This window comes from Cnephaeus nilssonii, assembly GCF_951640355.1.
Source record: "Cnephaeus nilssonii genome assembly, chromosome: 14".
Lineage (NCBI taxonomy): Eukaryota > Metazoa > Chordata > Mammalia > Chiroptera > Vespertilionidae > Cnephaeus > Cnephaeus nilssonii.
In genome coordinates, this window is record NC_137085.1 from 29,890,369 (window position 1) to 29,914,081 (window position 23,713).

The following is a 23,713-nucleotide window of genomic DNA, read 5'->3' on the forward strand; positions in this document are numbered from 1 at the left end:
AGGTTATAGAAAGACAATCAATTGAAGAAGCAGCCAGATTGGCAAATTGGAGCCATGTTGTTAAAACTATTGAATGTCAGATTGAGTTTTAAGTGGTGAGAGCCATTGAATGGTCTGGAGCAAGGGATACTGTAATCAGAGTAGTATTTAATTCACAGGAGAGTAATTTAAGAATAATGTACAGGATGAGTTGGGGGAAGAAGAGGCAAGTTGGAGAGATGAGAGAGTTACCACTGCGGGGGTCCTAGGACATGTTACTAAGGACATGAAGCAGGATGCTGGCTGAGAATATGCAAAAAAAATAATTAAATGATAAAAAGATGAATGTCAGATATTTTGAAGAAAGTGCTACCATAGGCTCATGATTAGTTTACCCGAGGGATAAAGGGGAAAGAGGTAGGTCAATAGGAAACAGAAGCCAACTTGAAATGGCTCCCAGAGGCCAAAGCTGGAACAAGTTGAGCAACTTATCAGTATGATAATATTGGATTATAGCCCTAAAAGAAAATATACATTAATCCATACTGATATAAATAAATTACTGGGTAAGTGAATAAATAAACTGGAAAGAATGGACAAATTATTCGTTTAGAATATAATTTTTATATATGAAAAGTTACTTATTAAAATGTATTTAAAAGTTTTACTTGTAGAAAGAATGAAGTAAATTTAAAAAATAGCTTTAGAACATCATAGTAATAATTGCTGCTGGCAAGACCCACTGAATGCCAAAGGGCTGAGGCCCAAAGCTCAAGAAGTAGAGAGAACCTTGACCAAAAGGAGGGCCCTGCCGTTTTCTGACTGCAGAGTCAGCCTAAAAGCTGGACGTCCTGAGTCAAAGGTTACTTTTTTTCTTTCTGAACTAGGAAGACATTCTGTTTCCCAAATCCCACTGTGGCCTAGAAAGTTAAGCCACACAGAAAATGAAGTAAACTGAATTTATTTATCCTGTTTTCAATTTTTATCTGAGATAGAGAATAATTTGTGCATTACAGTTAGGCATTAAACAGCATTACAGAATGATTTCTATAGGGTATACAGTGTATGTGTGTAATAAAAGCTACCCTTTATTGACTACTTACCATGTATCAGGGACTATGTATATATTATGCCATTTAATCCTTCCAACAACACTATAAGATGAGTACTATTATTTTCCTCATGTTAAAGATTAAAAAACAGACCTAAAGAGATTAGAAATTTGATCAAGATCACACAGATAAAGGGGGAAGTGAGGGGTTTCAGTAATACCCAAAAAAATCACACAGATAAATGGCATAGTTAGGACTTACTCCAAAACTAATATATATATTTCAGAGAGGAAGGGGGGAGAGGGAGATAGAAACATCAATGATAAGAGAATCATAGATTGGCTGCCTCCTGCACACCCCCACTGGGGATCAAGCCCACAACCCAGTCATGCGCCCTGACCAGGAATTGAACCATGACCTCCTGGTTCATAGGTCGATGCTCAACCACTAAGCCATGCCAGTCAGGCCAAAACTCACTCTTAACCACTGCTCCATACTGCCTCTTACAAACACTCACATATGTGTGTGCACATGGACACACAAGAACCTGGCTATGTGCCAGGAGGTTAACATGGGATATAACTCTGGATGGTATGACTAAGGGTGTGGTTTTTTAAATATTCTTTTGTTCTTATCTTGATTTTTATGGTAAATGTATTCCTCTTGGATTCATAAAAATAAATCAGTATTTTATTTCATTTATGTAAGTTTTAAGTTCGGGTGCTCTTTGCCAAAATTCTGTAATACCCATAATGGGAACAAAGCAGGTGCATTCTGCTCAACTGCAGACAAAGGAGACTCTACCTTCTCTGCAGCAGTACAGGCTCTGCAGTGACAGGACGGAGAATCTGGCATGTGTGTGTGCGTGCATGCAGGTGTGTGTGAGTGCAGCGGCTGCGGAGGTGAGGGAGGAGCTCTCTGAGGATGTGAGGAAAACACTTTCCTTCACCTACAGCCACCTTGTCCCTGAGCCAGGCCCATTTAGTCCTGAGCATCCAGGGGTACTGGAGATATTTTTCACACATACCAAGATCCTCAACTTTACCCTATATTGAAAATCTGGCCAGGGAGCCAGGCTGCTGGCATAAAGCACAGGCTGCAGCCATAGAGAGTGATTGGAGTCATTCTGGAGCTACTTCAGGCCATGCAGGATGTGATCCAAGCAGGCAGTTGGTATTAAGAATGGGCAGAGAGGAACCAGCATCATTTAAGGTTGGCATTAACCAACAGGTGAAGCTCTTGTCCAAAGCTGCCAAGGTCTTCAGGTGGAGACGATTCAGTACCCTGGATAGCTCCTGGAGAGGGGTCCAGTCCTTGCCAGGTCTGAAAAGCCTAGCTGCCTGAATTCTTAAGGCCCGTGCTATTTAATTTTAAACAGCCTTCCTGCACGTCTCTAGCTGTGAAATGGCCTGCCCTCCTCCCTTTTGAATAAGCCCTATGGATCCAGGGACCCCCCCCTTACTCCCTCTAGCCTCTGTCCCACCTTCCCTCACAAACAGCTAGTCTGACTGAGCTCTCTGTTGAGGTTACCATCACTCTGAAGGTGAAATAAGCCTTCAAGACAACCATGTCAACTCCTGAGGTGTGCTTAGCCAGGGCCTAACACCTTGATACCTCAAAGCTGTGAGATTCTGGGGGTCAGTGTACATTCCTGATAACCTATAATTAAGTCACTACAAAAAAAGAGAAAGATTCTGGGGAGATGGTAAGAGTAGTGGAACAAGGGAATGTGAAATGGGTCTTTGTCTTTAGTGCCCCTGCACTGCCCTCTTCGATGTAAGAATGAGGAGTATGAGGCAGGGGAAACTAAAGGGAAATACTGAGCAAGTTTCAAGGCCTGAAGCTGCAACTTTGCATCACTGTACCTTTGGCCTGACATTGGGAATACACTTGATTTAAAGACATCATTTTCAGGGGAAGGACATTGAAAATAAGGTGGAAGGTGGTATATGTAGCAAGTAGAAGCAGAAATTAAACTGGTGAGTCTGGAGCCTCACAACCTGCCACCTCCTCCCTAGCCATGCACATGGTCCCTAGAGAGAGGAGAGTTAAATTACCACTGTAGAGGGGTTCTCCCCAATTCCCCCAAATCATCTAGAAGATAAGTGTGTGTGAGGAGTCTGGAAGGGCAGAGGAATCATAATCATTTACCAGGGATTTAATTTTCTAGTTGAAATTTCCTCCTCTACCTCCAGGCCTCTTCCATGGCTAAATGAATCGGAACCAGCAAATGAAATTACTATGCTCTCACTTTGATTGTCTGCCTGGTGAGTGAGGAGGAAGGTAAGTCTGCCTAAATTAAAGCTGAGTGAAAAAACTCAGGATCCCATCCCTGCCAAGCAACCCTGCTCTGGGCCTTGTGCAAGGCTCTTCCATTGCTTTCTTTGCCTTTTAGAGGCTCATGGATCCCTTATTGAAGGCAGTCTCTGAGCCCAAAGGCCATTTGACATGCCTTATACCTCAAAGAACTTTCTGGCCAAAGAAATGGGTGTTAAAGCAATAGTGAAACTGCAGGCAGGCTCCCTCTCTTAGCACCAGCCAGTCATAGTGGGACAGGAAAGAGCAGGGAGGAGAAAAGAATATCTGGTGTTTCCTAAGCTATGAGTGGACCTATCAGAGTTTGAGCTGGAAGGACTAGGGTTGCCCCTACCCCTGACACACCTGGAGATGGGAACATTAACAATGTAGTAACTAATTTATTGATGGAAAGATGCTAAGAGGATCTGGATCCAGACTGTATCTCAACCTAGCTCCACTCTTGCCTCTAGAAATAGTGTATTCCAGCTTCCAGGAGAGGCCCTTACTATGGAATCAAGCACAGGGTTTTTGATATACAAGGAAGTCTGAAGAAAAAAAAAGAGAACAGATAAGGACTGTCAGATTCCCAAGAGAGTTATTTGTGTTGGTTTTTGTTAAAGTAGAACAGGCCTAACCTGATCCACAGCTTGCTTTTGGCCTGTTCTCTCAGGGGCAAAGGTGCCCACCCCCTCCACATCCCCCATGTTTGCCTTCCTTACAGCGGATGCTCTGCAGTCACTGTTTTATTTAGGAGCAGTGATTATGTGACCACAAACCTTACTAAATTGAATACAATCCTAAGCATTCAAGAGAAGAAACATTTCAGGACTCAGGGGAGGGAACAGCTGGCTGGAAAGAAGGGCCCATGAATTCTAATCCCAGGACTGCCATCTGGCATTGACCTGGGACAACTCATTTACTTTCTGCCCTGGAGGCTCTTTCTAGAATCTCAGGGTGTGAATAAAAACAGACTTGTGAGCTCAGAGAGTGAAATGATCTGTCTAGACTCTAAAAGTCAGTGCCATTCATAGGCAAAACCGGAATACACAGGCCTACTCTCTAGCCAGAGGTTTTGTTTACTGTTCAGGGAGGTTTCTTCTGTTTTCCTTTGCCATCACCTTACCCTTATACCTGAACTCCCAAGGGCTTCCCTGCTTCATAAACATGGTTGCACATCCCACACTGTCAAAAAGCTCTTTGAACAAAGGATCAGAGCAGCCCTATTTCTCTATCCCTCCAAAAGATTTCCTGATAGTTTACTAGTAGCTTCCAAGTTGGCTGCCCACTCCTCTAATACTCAACAATGAGTTAGGCCTTACTCATATAAAGGCCCAAGTAGGAGTCCATATCTGATCTGCAAGCAAAATCAGAGCTAGGCCTTTGAGTCACAGAGAAAGCTCTGTCTGCTCAGCTGGTGATTAGTCCTGAGAAGAAGTTTACCTGGGGTTGAGCTGCTGCTTTGGCCATGGACCTTAAGCGGGGTTTAAACTAAGCCAAACCCTCAAGTAAGCAAGTGAGTGAAGGTTTTGAGGACTCCTACTTTGGCTGTTCTCCAAAATAATTTCCTGGAAGGTAATCTTTCAGCCCCTAGCCAGAGGCTTACATAGATGAAGTGGCACTACCAGAAGTACACAATGCAACATCTATCTGGGACACCATTAGACAAGCCCTGGCGCAGCCTGGCAGGCCATTGGCCTTTCACCACCTCTCTGTTACAGGAATATCATTGCTGTGGCTTCAAACAAAGTAGAAGGAAATCTGTTTATCTGTCATAAGATTATGGCCCTTCATTCTCTATGCTAGGCACTGGGGGATACAGTGGAGAAAGGCATGGACCCTGCCTTTATGAAGATTTATCCTATATAATAAAGAGGTAATATTCAAATTAACCCTCACACCCTCACAAGATAGCTGCCTACGACCAGGTCAGCAGGGGGCTTAGTGAGGGACGACCAAACGACTGAACAGCAGGCTGTGTGGGGTGACCAGGCCGGTAGAGGGCCCGTGAGGGGCGACCAGGCCAGCAGGAGTGGGCAGTTGGGGGCAACCAGGCCATTAGGGGGGGGCAGTTGGGGGCGACCAGGCTGGCAGAGGAGGGCAGCTGGGGGTGACCTGGCCAGCAGCAGGGGGCAGTTAGCGGCAATCAGGCCAGCAAGCAGAGGCAGTGAGGGGTAATCAGGCCGGCAGGAGGGGGCAGTTAGGGGCAACCAGGCAGGCAGGTGAGCAATTAGGAGCCAGTGGTCCAGGTTTGTGAGAGGGATGTCCGACTGCTGGTTTAGGCCCGATCCCAACTCGGACCTAAACCGGCAGTCGGACATCCCCCAAGGGGTCCTGGATTGGAGAGGGTGCAGGCTGGGCTGAGGGGACGCCCCCCCCCCACCCCCCGTGCACAAATTTTATGCACTGGGCCTCTAGTTAAACAAATAATTATACAAATAATCATTTAAGTAAAATTTGATACATGTATGAAAGAAATGTATCGGAGGGAGGGGCTGTGAGTAGTATATTATAGAGGGGCCTGGTATTGATGGGAAACTTCTTTTAAGGGGTGATGTGTCACCCAAGGCCTGAAGGATGAGTAAGATCTAGCCATGAGGTGGGAAGGTGATCTACCAGGAGCAAAGAAGACTGGTGATAGAAAGTATACGGAGGTGGGGGAAGAGTGCAGGAGATGAGGTTGGGGAAACAGAGGGGAAGGCGAGTGACTGCTTCTTTGCCACCATTCTTAGCTTAGTTTGAATAACTCCTTTCAAAAACAGGGCTAGTTGAGACCCACTTAAAGTGCCATGACATGCCCTTGGGGGAGGCTGGTGCTTGTTCTGTCTCCATAGCACAGGGGACTCTCACAGGAATGCTCATGAGAGACTTCTAGCCTCTACCCCCCCCCGCCCCCCCCCCTGCCTGGGGTTCACACAAATGGAGTGGTCCTCACCTGGCAGCACAGCTCAGAGGAGGGATGAGGGAGGAGGCAAGAAAGACTAGGTACTTATTTTCCCTACAATTCTCTCTGTATGTTTTTCCATTGCTTTGAACTGTTTATTAATACATGACATAAACCACTTCCCTATTTAAATGGTTCCACTGGGAATTCCAAACCATCGCACCCCTCCTGAGGTAGATAAAAAATGTCAGCTTTCAAGATTTTATACTTGGATTTCAGAAACTAAATTACATTACTGCGTCCGGTGAGACGGCGCCATTGCCTGTTCCTATCTGCATGCTCCAGGCACTGTGAGTCCGATAACATCAGTGTGTCGAAGCAGCTCGATCCAGACAATCTGCAGCTGGCTGGAGCCAGGCCAGGGAGGGGTGGGGGTGGCAAAATTCTTTCAGAATCCAGAGCAGCCCAGGGTTGACTAGACTGGGATCCGTGGATTTTCAGGTTCTTTCCATAGACCATCAGTTCTCTCCTGTCTGTAGAGAAAGAACTGGAATAAGTCCTACCTAGATGAACAAGGAGTTGAAAATTACTCTCCTAAACACTGGAATAAGATAAAATCACTGAGGATCCAATGCTCAGGTGTTCATTGAAGTGAAAGACAGGAGGGAATAGGAGGGGAAAGTGGAAGTCATCAAGTGAACAAGGCAGGTTTCTACTTCCTGTGAAATTAGGTGTTCATATAAAAGCCAAAATATGAACCATGCCTGGAAATGGTTATTCTGTGCTTCTTTGAAGCCCAGATGTGAGGCCTTGTAACTAACCTTCTGACTGCTACAAGGCTGTGGAGTGAAGAGAAAGCATTGTTCCCCTGCCAGGAAACCCAGGAACTTTTGAAGTTTCCTTTCTAATTGTAACCAAGATTTAACCCTACAGAATGAGCATCCTTTCATAGCAAAATTTAAAAAATAATAAAATAAATGAGCTTATTTCAAGTGTATCAAATAGCATAAAACATTCATTCAATTCCGGCAGCATTTTCAGACCTATTTTTGTAAGTAGCCAAACACAGTCTCTCCATCCCCAAAACATGTTTTCAAAAAGCAGTAAAGCCCCCAAGGTCAAGATTTTGGGAGTGGTCAGTCTGACCTCATTGAGGTTTCCAGTCCTCTGCCCTAATGCAAACCTGGATTTAATATACCTCAGTGTCCTGCCTGCTCACCTGTAGGTTCTAGCGTTTGGATGCAGGAGACAGAAGAACTAGGATCCACCCCAACTTTAACTGCATGGTTCTTAACTTTTCTCACAGTGGAGTAATGCAGTTACTGACTCCATTACTATACCTGAGGGATGGATTCATAATGAAGTCAAGTGTTTCTTCAGTTTTACTTTGTTTTTACAGAAAAATATTATTGAAGGTTTTTAAAGTGAGAAATCATAATCATCACATAATCATAATCACTAAGGTTCCCAGGTTGAGCCTCTGCTGGATATTCATAGTTGGTGGAACAGGTATTCAGGGTTCTAGAAAAATCTCAATGCAGCCTGCTCTACTCTGTCCTGGATTCCCAGGCTGCTCCTGCTAGGTCTGTGTAGGCCTCCTGCCCCAAGAATTAGAAGCCCAGGGTCTTTGCGGCTTTTTGCCATTGTCTGGGGTGGATGATCCAAGGCTAAGTCAGGGGACTGTGATACAGCCAGAATTTGGGGCAATTACTCACCTCTTCTTGCTGTTACTTCAAGGTTGGCCAGGCCCTGGTCACCCTCCCTTGCCTTCAGCCCACCCTTGCCCACACTTCTTTATATATTCTCCCTTCCTTCTCCCTTCCTCTCTGAAATCAATAATATACCTATTATTGATTTCAGAGAGGAAGGGAGAGGGAGAGAGAGATAGAAACATCAATGATGAGCCCTAACCGGTTTGGCTCAGTGGATAGAGCGTCGGCCTGCAGACTGAAGGGTCCTGGGTTCGATTCCGGTCAAGGGCATGTACCTTGGTTGCGGTCACATCCCCAGTGGGGGGGGGTGTAGGAGGCAGCTGATCAATGTTTCTCTCTCATCCATGTTTCTAACTCTCTCTCCCTCTCCCCTCCTCTCTGTAAAAAATCAATAAAATATATTTTTTTAAAAAAAAGAAAGAAACATCAATGATGAGAAAGAATCATTGATTGGCTGCCTCCTGCACGCCCCCTACTGGAGATTGAGCTCACAACCCGGGCATGTGCCCTTGACCAGAATTGAACCTGGGACCCTTCAGTCCACAGGCCAATGCTCTATCCACTGAGCCAAACCAGCTAGGGCTTGCCCACACTTCTTAAGAAATAGCAGACCTGCCATGATCTCTGGACCATGGCTGGACTTATCTACTGAATGGCTTCTCTCTGTGGGGAGTCTCAAGCCTCCCAAGGATCAGACCCATAACTCTTAAGAACAAAATAAAATTCTTGCTGAAACCTCAGCAAACTGGAGAACAGTGTGTCTTGAGTTCTCTTACTTGATGTCTTCAAACATCTGGTCCTTCTCTGCTGGTTCTTTCCCCTATGCTCACCATCCTCTAGTTTCTCCCATCATGTAAGTGCTCCTCCAGGAGTTCTTTCCTCTGACCCTTCATATCTATAGACATACACATACCCCTGCACAAAACAAAATCATTAGAACTTGCTCTTATGTCTGTTTCTCTCTCTTGTTTGGTGGCATCACAATTCACCCTGTCACCCGAGCCAGGAGGAAACCTGGGAGTCATCTTTGCCTGGGTCTTTGCCCTCAAACCCAGATCTAATCAGCCACTGAGGCCTGGCAGTGTGACTTCCCCTTTTTCCAAGTCCACTGACTCTGACTTTTTAAAACTTTTATCACCTCTTGCAATGCCTCTTATCTGGTCTCCTGCCCACAGTGTAATCATTCCTTCCCATTCTCAGAGTGATCTGTCTATAAAAAGCTGACAATGAAAAAATATCTGACAATGGGCTGAAAATCCTTCAATAGCTCCCCATTATTTCCAGTTAAAGTCCAAAGCCTCAGACATGACTTATAAAGCTCTTCATGGTATTAAGCCTTCCTCCTGTTCTAGTCTCATCACCTTGCCACTTTACCCACTACCATTCCTGCAAAATTGAGCTATTCCTTTTGCCAGCTATATAGTCATGCATGTCTTCCTCCTCACTTCTTTCCTTTTTACTCCCTATTCCTTTCTTCTTCATCTGGTTCATTTCTACCTTCTACGCATCCTTCATGCCTCAGCTTTCTTTGAAGAAGTCTTCCCTAATTTCCCAGGGTAGGATAGGTGTTTCTGTCCTGTGCACTTACAACACTCTATACAAACCTGTGTTCTAGCACTTGGCATATTATTAAAATTACCTGCTTATTCATTTGCCCTACTCACTGGTCTATGAGCTCTTCATGGACAGAGATCATATTACCTTTGTATCCACACCACCCATTATGGTGCCTAAAATATAAGTGCCCCTGAAATATGAGACCAGAACTGAATTTTGGTGGCTGAAACTTTTTATTTCCTTTTCTTGTACCTCTCTCTCTCTCTCTCTCTCTCTCCTGCCTTCTTGAGTTGACTACTTCAGTGGCTTCAATATTTCCTTCCTATGGAGAATTCATTGAGCAGAAAGTTGGTGAACAGAAAGCATCCATGTCATTTTCTAAAGAGGAGCTCTATGTGTGTGTTGAACACTGAAGACATAATTAGACTAGTAGCAGCCTTCAAGTACTTGCTTTACAAAACAGCAGTTCTATAGTTGTGTAGTTCTGATATGCTGTTAAGCTCATGACTTTATCAATGTCTCTGAGGAGGGAACAAGAAATGAGCAAATTAGATTCAAATCCTAGTGTTATTACCTTCAAGGTGTGACTTTGAATATATTACTTTATACAACCTGGTTCTTCACTTTTAAAATGGGAATGATATTTACCTTACTTAGTCTTTTAGGAGGATTGAATGAGAAAGTATATATAAAGCACCCAGCACCAGAGCTGTACATATAGCAGGTATTCAAGCAATATTATCTAAATGAGTTGATAAATTCTGGAAGAACCACACCGGGGCTAAGTTGTTTTGAACTCTTCCCTTCCTGGGCCCAGCCAGAGCTCTTAGCAGAGCTGCCTCCCCAACATGAGCTTTGGGTGGTCTCCCTACCTCCTCCCCTACCAAACCATGTCCTCTTTTCACAATAAGGATATAACCAAATTAAGGTTGGGGAAGAGAGGTCTTTGAGGGGCTTGTCTGGGATGGTGTGGTTGTAGAGGCTGGCCTAGAGCCCTGCCATTCAAAGTGTGGTCCCTGTGCTGAGAGCATTGGGCCAGCATTGAGCTCCTATGAAATGCAGACACTCAGGCTCCACTCCAAACTTACCGAACCAGAATCTGCATTTAAACAATATCCCCAGGTGACTTGTATGCACATTAATGTTTAAAAAGCACTATCCTAGAGATACATAGAAAGGCTTAGCAGGTGCGAAGTGATGCAGGCTGTGCAGGTGTGTCAGAGCTGTCTAGAAGTGAAGGCAGCACAGGTGGGGAGGACCTGGGTGGGGATGTAGTCAGAGCAAATGAGGTATTCCTCAGAGGTGTGGGCTGCTGAGCGGTAGGGGAGCTTTTTGGGTGGGTGTTGGCTATTGGTTATTCCAGGGCCTCTTCCTATGGATTCCTCAGGAATGAGGTTGTACCCTTGAGTTAGCCAGTCAGTGTCACTGCACCAGACAGAAAGTGACAGGTGGGCAGGGAAAGGCTCTCTATCACCCTGAGTCAGGGACCCCAGGACCATCTAGCTTAACAGATGAGTATGCTTGGAGCGATGCATAGCTTCATGGCTAAAAACTTGCCTTGAACTTGTGCTAGGCTAGAATCTCCCTTCCCCCTACTCTTCCCTCACCAACTGGCAACTGGCTCCTTCTCTCTCTCTCTCTCTCTCTCTCTCTCTCTCTCTCTCTCTCATACACACACACACAAACACACACACACTCACAAACTGACCTCTTGGTTAACCCTCTCCAACCTCCTTTACTTTTGGACTGAGCCTCCAGGGGCCCTTAGCATTGACTTCCCTGCTAAGCAAAGCAGGCCCTGGTGACAGTGATTGCTGGCCCTAAGCTTAGCTGGATGCAGTGAGAATTTGTTTCAACAGAGCCACATATATCTCTGTTAAACACTGAATCCCTATTTGCCTTCCCAATAAAAACACTTCCCCAGCCACCCACCTAGAGCCTCTTAACCCTTCTCTGTGGGAGGCTTGTTGGTGTATCTCAGCAGAAAAGGAAAGCCCTGCTGTACTCAGCCCACCCTTGTGGCAGAGTAGGGGTTTTAGCAGCAGCAGCAGCAGCAACAACTAAAAGTAGCAAAAATAGAGTCTGAGCCCCAGAGCTGAGCCAGTCATTGCTCTAAATCCTCTTGCCAAAGTACCCAGTTACCTAAGGCCCAGAATTCTGGTTTAACCAGGCTTCTGCCCAGGCCAGACCACACTTCATGCATTCCTGCCTCTCACGCTCCTTTCTCCGCCTTAAATATGCTACTTTGTGTGCTTATCATCTCCCACCTTTAGACTGAAGTCTCCTTGGCAAGAATCAGGTCTTGATGTTTTTCTCTCCCCAAAATACATTGTGCCCTGCCTGTTCCTTATTAGTGTTCATGAATATGAAGCTTTTTTTTAACATGCGGCAAGCTCACCAATGTTTAATTATTGGGATGACAAAAAGGGAAGAATAGGAAGCTGCTCTGGCCAGAGAACTGAGCTTTAGAGCTGTCTTTGTGAGCAAAAAGTGGGGCTTGCCAGGCATAATGGAGGTGAGAAAGTTAGAACAGGCTGAAAAGGAGAGGAAGAGCAGGAGCAGGAAATGCCACAGGGGAGAAGCTGTTCAATACCAGCCCTCCAAGTCCATGGTTCATTGAAGACAAGTAGCTCTTTACTCTTCCAAGGCCAAAGGAAAGGGATCAGAGATGGCAGCTCTGCGAAAGCATCCCATAGACTGCCTGACTCTTACTTTGCTTTCTTGGGAAATCAAGGAATCTAAAAGATTAACGAACCAGTGCCGGCCAGGCATAGTTCTGTGAGTAATCAAAATGACCAAAATCCTCAAGTGGAATGTGGGACCAAGATCTAGACAAGGATCTATAAGTCAGTCTAGCTCAGATCAAACATCAGTGTCTACTGACATTTCTCCTGCTTCAGCTTCCTACCATGCACAGGGCTGGGCACCAGTCTCAAGGACTCTCCAACCAAGTACCCTTTATTGATTTCTGTATAGCACTCTGCTCAGTGTCCTATGTCTCCTTTCTTACCTTAGGGAAATGGAATCCACATCTTGGAAGGAAATGGAAAGATCCTCTGGACAATGCTCCCTAAAGCTCTGTTAGCCCTAAACATCTGGTTCCCTTCTTCCCCTCCTCTGGGCCCTACCTGAGAAAAAGGCCTCCAGAAACTCAACCCAGAATCCCCCAGACCCTCCAGCTCCCTTGATTTTAGAATAATTTCCCCTCTCCTATAAAAGGCCTCATCCCCAAAATCTGTGTAAGCTGAACCTGAATAAAAAAGAGGAGAATGGACTGCTTTCTCCCCACCACTCATCCTCACATCATTTTCTCTTCCTTCAGGCCCTGCCAATTAATTTTTTTTCATTTTTTTATTGTGGTAAAACATACACAAAATAAAAATTACCATTTTGACCATTGTTGATTTATTTTTTAAAAAGTTTACCTAGCCATTTGGCTCAATGCATAGAGCGTTGGCCTGCAGACCAAAGGGTCCCAAGTTTGATTCTGGTCAAGGGCACGTACCTTGGTTGCAGGCTCCTCCCTGCCCTGGGCCCTGGTTGGAGCAAATACAAGAGGCAACCAATCGATGTGTTTCTCTCACATCGATGTTTCTCTCTGTGTTTCCCTGTCTCTTCCATTCTCTCTAAAAGATCAATGGAAAAATATCCTTGGGTGAGGATTAACAAAAAAACAAAAAAAAAGAAGTTTATACCTTCATCCCTTTGTCCATTAAGTGAGATGGTCTTTTCCTAAAGAGGTTGAAATGGGAAGAGGGGGCTGAGTGGCAGGATGTGGGGCTCAAAAACCTTTTAGGTCACAAGACTGTATAGGCCAACATCTATGTCTCTAGCTGGTCTAAGGTAAGGCAGGAGCCTCCTCAACATCTGGCTCAGTAGATGAGCTTAAGGGTGGAAATTGAGGGGCTAGGTTAAGCCAGGCCTCTCAGAGGAACCAAGGTTTCTCAATTTATTGCTCTGGCTCCTGCCACCTGGGTCATAAGACTTGTCTCCTAGGCCTTTATGCACAGGCTTCCCTCAAGCCACAGCCGCTACAGTGGGGATTCCTGAAATGAAGTATTTGTCCTATATCCCAAACGAAGGCTTCCTGGTTATAGGGATTCCCTGTGGGTGGGAACAGGAATGAATAGCAGAACATCAATCTAGAAAAGCAGTCCTACCCATGAAGAAGGCAGAACAGGATTCTAAATCTCCTTTTTTACAACTCACTGGTATCTTGTCTCCCTGTTTCAAAAATGAATCCAATTCTTTGACATCCTAGTACTAGCTTCATATATTTGATTATCCTGTGTTTCTGAATAGCTTTTTTTTCCCCCAAAAAAATAAATAATGGGAAAGGGAGTAGGAGCTGACACTCCCACTGGAATAACTCCAGAGCCATTTTGGCTAATTATCCCATGCCAAGTCTGAAAGCAAGGGAGGCTCACTCTGTGAAGTTTGCCTCCTGGCTCTGCAGTTACAGCTCCTACGGCTGACGTGCTGGCATAGGCCAAGTACCAGCTGAAGCACAGTAACCAGCTACTAGGCAGTACTGGTGCTCCATTTAGAGCCATTCCCAAGCTTCAGTGCAACGAAGTCTTCCCGCCTTTTGTTTTTAATCAGTAGCCTCCAGTCAGGAGTATTTTGTCTTTGAAAGAAGATTCCCCAGAGGGAACCAGGTAAATAAGGATTGGAGCAGAGCTATCTTGGAAAATGATGGCTAGATATGATGACCTGAAATTCCCTGATACACAGTGAAAAGTAAAATATTAAAAACCAGCTTTAGCTCTCAGACATGACTCAAGGCATTATAAATAGGAATAATCCTTTGGGAAAGCAGTTTGGCAATATGTATCCAGAATCTTAAAAATGCTTGTGTTTTTTTACTTAGTAATTCTACTTGATGTGGGAAATGATCCTAAATGCAAATATATATGGATTTCAGTGTAGCGTTATCTCTTTTTTTAAGTATATTTTATTGATTTTTTTTTTTTTTTTTTTACAGAAAGGAAGGGAGAGGGATAGAGAGTTAGAAACATCAATGAGAGAAAAACATCGATCAGCTGCCTCCTGCACACTCCCTACTGGGTATGTGCCCGCAACCAAGGTACATGCCCTTAACCGGAATCAAACCTGGGACCCTTGAGTCCGCAGGCCGACGCTCTATCCACTCAACCAAACTGGTCAGGGCTGTAGTGTTATTTCTTATAGTGAAATTTGCAAACAACCTGAATGTCCCAAATAAGTGAATGGTTAAAAAGTTATTGTATATCCCTTCTATGGATATTATGCAGCCATTAAACTGATGCTTACAAAATTATAGAGAGATGATTATTTTCTAATACTAATTTTTAAAAATACATAATGTGCCGAAACCGGTTTGGCTCAGTGGATGGAGCGTCAGCCTGCGGACTGAAAGGTCCCAGGTTCGATTCTGGTCAAGGACATGTACCTTGGTTGCGGGCACATCCCCAGTAGGGTGTGCAAGAGGCAGCTAATCGGTGTTTCTCTCATCAATGTTTCTAACTCTCTATCCCTCTCCCTTCCTCTCTGTAAAAAATCAATAAAATATATATTTTTTAAAACTCACCTCTCATCTACTTTTAAAAACAAAATACATAATGCAAGATAGAGTGTGGTATATTTTTTTAAATGTTCTGTGTACATGTATTAGTTGATACTCTCTAGTTACTGGAACAAAATCCAACTCAAGATAGTTTAAGCTACAAAGGAGACTAGACTATAAAGACACGAGTTTCTCATAGTGTCTAAGGTCAGGCTTGTAGGCAAACCTTGGAAGGGTAGGGCAAGCTCTAGAACCAGAGCCTAAAACCCAGTCTGGAGACTGATTGGCTCCACCTAGTCCAAACTGGGGTGGGACCACATAGAACCAACATGGTACCTGGAGGTCCACCTCTGTGACCACGAGGCCCACCACTGGCTCCCAGAGAAGGGAAACCCCAGTGTGTTGCTATATTAGCACACACACAAGACTCAAATACACTAGGACAGTGGTCGGCAAACTGCGGCTCGCGAGCCACATGCGGCTCTTTGGCCACTTGAGTGTGGCTCTTCCACAAAATACCACGGCCTGGGCGAGTCTATTTTGAAGAATTGGCGTTAGAAGAAGTTTAAGTTTAAAAAATTTTCCTCTCAAAAGAAATTTCAATCGTTGTACTGCTGATATTTGGCTCTGTTGACTAATGAGTTTGCCGACCACTGCACTAGAACATTAACAGCGGTTATGTCAAGGTGGTGAAACTAAAAGTGACTTTTTAAAAGTTTTAGCATGTATTACTTTATAATAGATCTATTAAACTTGCTGTGCCTAGAGTTGATTGTTAGTAGACCTGGGTGAGCAGCACCTTCCTCCATTTTGGTTTTCCCAATAACAAGTCACCACAAAAATACTAAAGCTTGGTGATGCTTGTTTTTAGTAGTGAATTCTCTCCTAGGAACTGTTTAAGGACGCAGAAAATCCTCAGCTACTTACAGGGCCAATTATAGTTCTCAAACTCCATGCCAAGCATAAGAATCCTTTTTACTTCTTTTTGACAAACTTTACTTTGTCCCAAATGCTCTCAGAAGTGTGGTATGTATAAAGAAAGAGTGCTTTCCTCCTCTGCATTCTGCTATCAGCGCCAAGCCCAGAGCTGGAAAGAAACTGGACACTGGTGTTTTGAGTTTATTTGAATTGAGTCTTCTTTTAGAGAAAAGCCTAGAAGATTGAGGAGATTTAGATTGATGAAAGTGCCCTTACTGGTTTGGCTCAGTGGATAGAGCATGGGCCTAAGGACTGAAAGGTCCCTAGTTCATTCCAGCCAAGGGCATGTTCCTGGGTTGTGGGCTCGATCCCCAGTGGGGGGCATGCAGAAGGCAGCCAATCAGTGATTCTCTCTCATCATTGATGTTTCTATCTCTTTCTTCCTCTCCCTTCCTCCCTGAAATCAATAAAAATATGTTTAAAAAAATAGACTGATGAAAGAGGCCTCCCTGAGCTAGGCAGGATCCTCTGCCTCCTCTCCCAAATTCAGGCTTCACAGATTTTTCTCCAGCTCTTCTGTTTTTGTTTGTTGGTTGTTGTTTTTTTGGTTGTTTTTTTGGTTTTGTTTTTTTCAGAGAGGAAGAGAGAGGGAGAGAGATAGAAACATCAATGACGAGAGAGAATCATTGATTGGCTGCCTCCTGCACACCCCCCACTGGGGATCGAGCTCGCAACCTAGGCAGGTGCCCTGACTGGGAATTGAACCATGGCCTCCTGGTTCATAGGTCGATGCTCAACCACTCAGCCACACCAGCTGGTCCAGCTTTTCTGTTGTTCTTCCCCTTTTTGTAAGAGCCACTAACATTTGGAGAGACTGTATCCTTTATGTTTCCATGATTCTCCTCCAGACCTCCCCCAAAGACCTTCCCCTTGTGAGACGTCTTTGTACTTTCCTATAAGTGGGACCCCTAAGGCTCTTAATATGCCCCCAAGGGATACAAGTCCTGGCCAATTGCCTGGCACTGCAGACAGCTCCTAGAGAAATCCTGGAGAAGGAGAGGTAGGAAAATAATAGTGGGAGTTGCCCAACAGTTAGACTCAGAAAATGGGACTCGACTTCAGGTCATACTACAGAGTAAGAGCTGTCATTGTCCAAATGATTCTCATGTTGAGATGTGGAGTCAGAGACAGATGGGAATTCCTTAGAGGCTGAATGAACAGCCATCTTCAGGAAAGTAAAGAGGTCTAACCAATGCCTACATTGCTACTGAATATTCTTGGACAGGAGATTAAGATTCTGCCCAGCCATGGACATTGGACATAAAGGCATTGTATATCTCTCTAAAACATGTTTTCTAAACATGCTTATCCCCATCCACTGACAATAGATATTTTGGGAAAGTGACATAACCCTGAACAGGGGAACCACAGCCCCAGGTAGTTTCTGAGCTGACCTCTGGACAAACTGTGACAGAAACAGAGTCAGGCTGTGCTCACCTGTCAAAGAGTGGTCTGAGCTCCTGGTCTTACCTGCTTTTCTGGTTCCTTATCAGCACTATCTGTCTTCCTGGCCCTGGTTATGCTCTAAGTCTGTCCTACTTCAGCCCAGGGAAACTGAACAGGCTATAGACATGACTCTATTCTAGAAGTAGCCTTCCAGCATTTCACAACTCCGAACTGCCTCTGCTCCTAAAACTAGAGGAAAAGTCATGTGTGTTCAGCAAAGAAAGGTTAGATAATGTTTGTACAATTGCTCTGCCTCTTCATACCTCATTTTAAATCCATTTCAATTTCCATCACCCTGAGAATTAGTGCTTGGAGGCTAGGACAGAGGTTGCCTTTCCTGTGGGAACACTAAAATGGAGTCATGACTCTACTCTGAATCATTCACGGTCACTCCACAAAACAAAGGCAGAATTGTTCAGCACCACGGAGAGCATCTTTCATCCTGTCGAAGATCAAGGGTGGGTGAAAGATGAGAATTTGTAGCTGGGAGCCCAGCCAGTCTGATCTTCCATTCCTGGCCAGCCACCAAGTATCCCTCTTTTTCCATCCCTGTAGTATTCAACTCCTTCCTTTACCTAACTAGGCTTTTAGGAATGAACGCCCTTAACCTACCCCCCATCTTTCTGCCTCCATATTATCTGCACCCCCCACCCATCTTCACCACCCTTCCATTTCAGTGAGGAGCCTTCCTCCTCTGATCCATCTCCTCTTGTTCTATCTCCTCTTGACTCTTCAAAGATCATTTCTCATCAAACATATTTTCTACCCAGCTTCTTTCCCCTCAGCCCAGCACAGTGGTGTTCCATGGCTCCAAAGAAATCCTTCAACTCCAAAGCCTCCTCTGGCTGTTATTCATTCTCATTTCTTCACTTCTCAGTCTGGTTGAAAGAATAGCCGGTGTTCCATTTTCTACTTTATCTCCCATTTCCTCGTAAATCCCCTGTAATCTGGACTCGGTTTCTACCCTTTAATTAAAACTGTGCTTGCTGAGGCCATCTATGACTTTCTTATTTCTAAAAATTGTCTTTATCTTATAGATCCATCTGTTTATTTGACACTGCCAATTTCTTCCATCTTGAAACTCTACTTAAATGGCTTTCTAGCTATTTTCCCACACCTCATCTTTCTGCTTCTACTCAGTCTCCTTCTTCCACTCATTCCCTAAAGTTGGATATGCCCCAGAGTCCCATCCTTGATTCTTGTCTTTAATCACTCTCCTCAGTCTCTCTGAGGTGGCTTGTTCTTTGTGGCTTCCATCACCAGCAGCCCATATCTCTTTCCTGAGATCCCAAACTTCAAATGCTACTGACTAATGATATCTTCTGATGTCCAAAAGACACTTTTTAAAAAATCCTCACCTGAGGATATGTTTTTTAAATTGAATTGAGAGAGAGAGAGAGAGAGAGAGAGAGAGAGAGCAAAAGACACTTTAGAAATCAACATGTCCCAGCCCTGTTGGAAAGAGCATCGGCCTATGGACTGAAGGGCCCTGGATTTTATTCCAGTCACAGGCATGTCCCTCAGTTGCAGGCTCAATCCCGGCCCTGGTTGGGGGCATGTACAAAGGCAACCAATCAATGTGTCTATCACATTGATGTTTCGCTCTCTCTTCGTCTTTCTCTCCCTTCCACCCTTTCTAAAAATCAATGGAAAAATAGCCCAGCCCGTGTGGCTCAAGGGTTGAGCATGAACCTATGAACCAGGAGGTCACACGGTTCGATTCCCAGTCAGGGCACATGCCTGGGTTGTGAGCTCGATCCCTAGTGTGGGGCGTGTGGGAGGCAGCCAATCAATGTTTCTCTCTCATCATTGATGTTTCTCTCTCTCTCTGTCTCTCTCTCTGTCTCTCTCTGTCTCTCTCTCTCTGTCTCTCTCTCTCTCTCTCTCTCTCTCTCTCTCCCTTCCTCTCCAAAATAAATAGATAGATGATAGATAGATAGATAGATAGATAGATAGATAGATAGATAGATAGAAGGAAAGAAAGAAAGAAAGAAAGAAAGAAAGAAAGAAAGAAAGAAAGAAAGAAAGAAAGAAAGAAAGAAAGAAAGAAAGAAAGAAAGAAAGAAAAATATCCTCAGGTGAGGATTAACAAAAAAAAAAAATTTTAAACTCAACATGTCCTAAACTGAACTCATCTGATTTTTCCTGGCAGAGTAGCTATGCCTTCCCCTTCATTGTCTGTCTTACTAATTAGTATCCCTTTCCCAATTACTCCAGGCAGAAAACTAGAAATGTCTGGACTCCTCTTTCTACATTTTATCTTGAAAGCCCACCAATTTTACCCTCCTTAACATTCTCCTTTCTGTCCTTTTATCTTCTGCTTCTGCTCAGTGAAAGTCCCTGCCATCTTTTGTTAGCACTGTTGCAATAGTTTCCTAATTATCCTTACCTCCAGTCTCATTCCCCTGCCATCCATCTTCTGCGTGGCGATCAGAGGATCCTTCTACATCTCAAATCTGATCATGTTACTCTCCTCCTTAAGGCTTTGTTGGTTTCCCATTATCTTCTGAGTAAAGAACAAAGTCAAGGCCCATCTTCCACTTCCATCTGAGCCCTCCTGACACCATGACTTTATTTCCTGCCACTTTTCATCATACCTCTAGGTTTCAACTATAACAAACTGACTTTCCTGTGAATATGCAATGCTAGTTCTGCCTCAGAGCCTTTGCAGATGTTTCCTGAATGTCCTTTCTCCTTCCTCTTAAGCTAACTGGTGAACTAATGTTTTGAGAACTATTAAAGTGGCTTCCTCTGTGAAGTTTTCTCTGATCACCCTCTTTGTTACTTTCCTCTACTTTTCTATGGCTTCAGTTGCCTTTATTGACAATTACTGGGAGCTCCTTAAGAATGGGCCTATTTTCTATTTATCTTTATGAGCCCTGGGCCTGCCATTGTTAAATAAGTGAGAGACGATTGCAGCATAGTGAAGTAAGGAGAGAAAGGAGTCAGAATGCCCCCTTGGTTAGGCCCCTCCTCACCCTGTGGGGAAAACACCTTTTCCACAGATACCTTCCCACTAAGCCAGGCCCCAACCTATGTGGTGCCAGGTCTGCAGCTGTGGGAACTCACTCCCAGGGCACACTGTCCGGGATTGTGTGGGCCAGCACAGACGGAGTGCTCGGTGTGTACTATACTGAGTGCTATTCTAAGTGCTTGCATATATTGACTCATGTTAGCCTAACAAGAACCTTTGGCAATGGCATTAGAATTAGTACCATTTTAAAGATGAGGAAATCGACGCCCAGATCACATAGCTAGTAAATGGAGGAGCTGGGACTTATTAAAAGAATGGGTTAAGTTGATATGTGTTGAAGCTAAGGATAGTTAACCGGAATCTCACTATACAGTATTGTTTTCTCTACTTTTGTGTAAGTTTAATAAATTTCTATAATAAAACATGTTTTAAAAACTAGATCAGATTAAATCAGTGGGTTTAGCTTTTTTTTTTTTTTTTTTTTTTTTTTAAGCAATAGAACCCTTTCTGCAAACAAAATCCTGTGGAAAGGCTGATATGTAAATGAAATAAAAGTAGATCTACTCTGGTTTAAGAGAAGCCAGCCCCTCCCAGGGCACAGGGTTAGGGAACATAGTTTAATGAAAATTACTGGACTGAACTAAGTCTAAGAATTCTTCTGGCACTTTTGCCTTCCTGTAGTTATATTGGCTCTGCACTGGCCATTAGCCTATATATATCCTGTTCCAGAAACAGTAAGACAGGGCTATTAATCACTTCTATAGTCGGCGGAGAATTTGAAGGGTTGCAGAAACATGGGTTGCTATTAGAGATGAATTTCAATGTCTGTCTCTGCTGAGTGTTTATTAATAATCTTGCTAATCCCCACTCTGGTTCCCGGATCTAACTCCTGTCAGATGTCCTTGGGGACATTTTAAATTCTCCCTGACTTCTTGGAGCCAGATGCTTCCTTCTGCCTGGGTTCCTCTCTGATACTTATATTCATGAATATTTCACATTTAATCTCCCTGATTACATTTCCATGTGATGATCATAGTGCATTGGCTACATCTCTCAGGAAAGACATACAGGAAGCCCACAGAAAGGCTTGAGTTTGCAGGCACAGTGCCCAAGATCTTTGTTTTTGCCACTCAGATGGCCTTCCATCATGGACAGTGACTGGGAGACGCTGCCTGGTGGGCTTTGCATGTGGCCTCTTGGTCTAGGGCTTTGCACCCTGGCTCATGACCTAAAGGGACTGGCATTTTCACTCAGGGATCAAATGGCACCAGGACCCGCCCAGTGTCCTCGAGGACCACATGTGGGTCCCTGTGACCAGAGTTGCTCAATAGCTTCCCAGCCCCCAGTCAGGCCCCATCCTTCCTGCAGTGTTATCATTGCTGCCAAGTACCTCCAGCCTGAGAGAAGAAACTGATGAACTCATCTGTACTGGGGAGGAAAAAAATAGCCCCAAATGCCCAAAGGCTTGTGTTTTAAAAGTCAGCCCAGGGAAACGACAGTGAGGCTTAACACTCTCCTGGGATGGATGGGGTGGAGGGTTATGGAGAAGATGCATGGTTGGAAGGCTATAGATTTAGAAGTCACCAGTGTAAACATGTTAATCCAAACTGTAGGAGATATCAGGGTTTCCCAGAGAGAGAGAGAGGAGGACTGAGGGCAGGACCCTGCAGAGGAAGCAAAGGACTATGGGATGAGGTAAAAATGAGTGCCCTGAAAGCCAGTGAAGGAAACTACTTCCAAAAGGATGTGGTATGTGTGACATGTGACAAATGCTACAGAAAAAGTAATGTGACTAGGAAAGTGTAAATGTGCCAATGCTCCCCTGGTAGGGTCCCACAGGTACCTTCGAGAAGCGTCCTCAGGTTGCTTTGGGAGTGAGCCCTCCCTGTGGCCTGAAGGGAAAGCCAGAGCCCAAACTGTCAGGTCTCCATGTTTCCTACCGCTAGCCCCTGCCAGGCTGTTTTGGCTGCAGAGAGGCATGTAAGGGCCACTAGAGGCCTGCTCCTCCAAGGCTTCAGGGAACGGGTGCTGTCGGTAAGAAGTCTCCCAAGGAGGAGCTGAGCCAGGGAGGCAAAGGATGGAGGATTGGGAAGATGTGTGGCATGGGAAGTTGCTGGAGATGCAGCCACTGCAGCACACAACCTTTCCAGCACAGAGCCTCCTGCCGGGTCCACCTCAACCACAGCTAAGGGTTGGCGGTCAGAGCAGAGGACAGAAGCCCAGGTTCTGCCCTCAGGAACTTGCGAACACAGCCCACCCAGGGCCTTGTGCTCTAGGTGTCTTGAAGGAACACAGATAAGGTCAGGATTTCCCTCCCAAATAGTCTAGACTTTTCCCTTTCCCCTTGGTGACAAGCATGTTTTCGTTTCCACAGCCTCATTCTAAAGGGAACAGAAGCTACTATAATGAGTATACTAGGTATACTGGTTAATAATGTGGATTTTTTCAATAGATGGAGTTACACATATGTTGATATATATGCGATTTGATATGTATACTATTTTGTTGTATTGACAACAAGCTTCAAAACTGCATATGTCAAATTTTCTGAAGGTGTGAACATCATAGATATTTTTACACTTAAAAATGTCGAATTTCGTGCCCAAAAAATGAGCACTTGTGGGAAGTTTTAATTCATTACTTTATTTTGAAGAAAAGTGCTGCTGAAAGTTATCGTATACTTCGGGAAGCTTATGGTGAACATGCTCCTTCTCAAGATACTTGTGAACGCTGGTTTAAACGCTTTAAAGGTGATGATTTTGATGTGAAAGACAAAGAACGTCCAGGTCAACTGAAAAAGTTTGAAGACCAACAATTACAAGCATTATTGGATGAAGATGCGTGTCAAACTCAAAAACAACTTGCAGAAAGATTAAACGTTGCTCAGCAAACAATTTCTGATCATTTACAAGCAATGGGAAAGATTTTAAAGGAAGGAAAATGGGTGCCATATCAACTGAACAAAAGACAAATGGAAAACTGAAAAGTCATCAGTAAAATGTTGCTTCTACGGCACGAAAGAAAGTCTTTTTTGCATCGAATTGTTACTGGTGATGAAAAGTGGATTTATTTTGAGAATCCCAAGCACACTAAATCATGGGTTGATCCAGGTCAACCATCAACATCGACTGCAAGGCCAAATTGCTTCGGAAAGAAGACAATGCTCTGCGTTTGGTGGGATCAGGAAGGTGTGGTGTATTATGAGCTTCTAAAACTAGGCGAAACCATTAATACTGTTGCTACCGACAACAAATAATCAATTTGAACTCCATCTATTGAAAAAAATCCACA

The 23,713-nt window shown here is 44.3% G+C and overlaps 1 protein-coding gene across 7 annotated transcripts in view; it reads left to right on the plus strand.

The window, feature by feature from the left end:
• Window positions 1-23,713, plus strand: part of FAM219A (family with sequence similarity 219 member A) — a 51,831-nt gene that overhangs the window by 21,076 nt on the left and 7,042 nt on the right. The window contains exon 2 of one of the 7 annotated variants that reach the window (XM_079789879.1): window positions 3,227-3,314. The exons of the other annotated variants lie outside the window; for them this stretch is intronic. The gene's annotated coding sequence lies outside the window, so the exon portion shown is untranslated. The remainder of the gene's footprint in view (window positions 1-3,226; window positions 3,315-23,713) is intronic. 7 annotated transcript variants of the gene reach the window in all.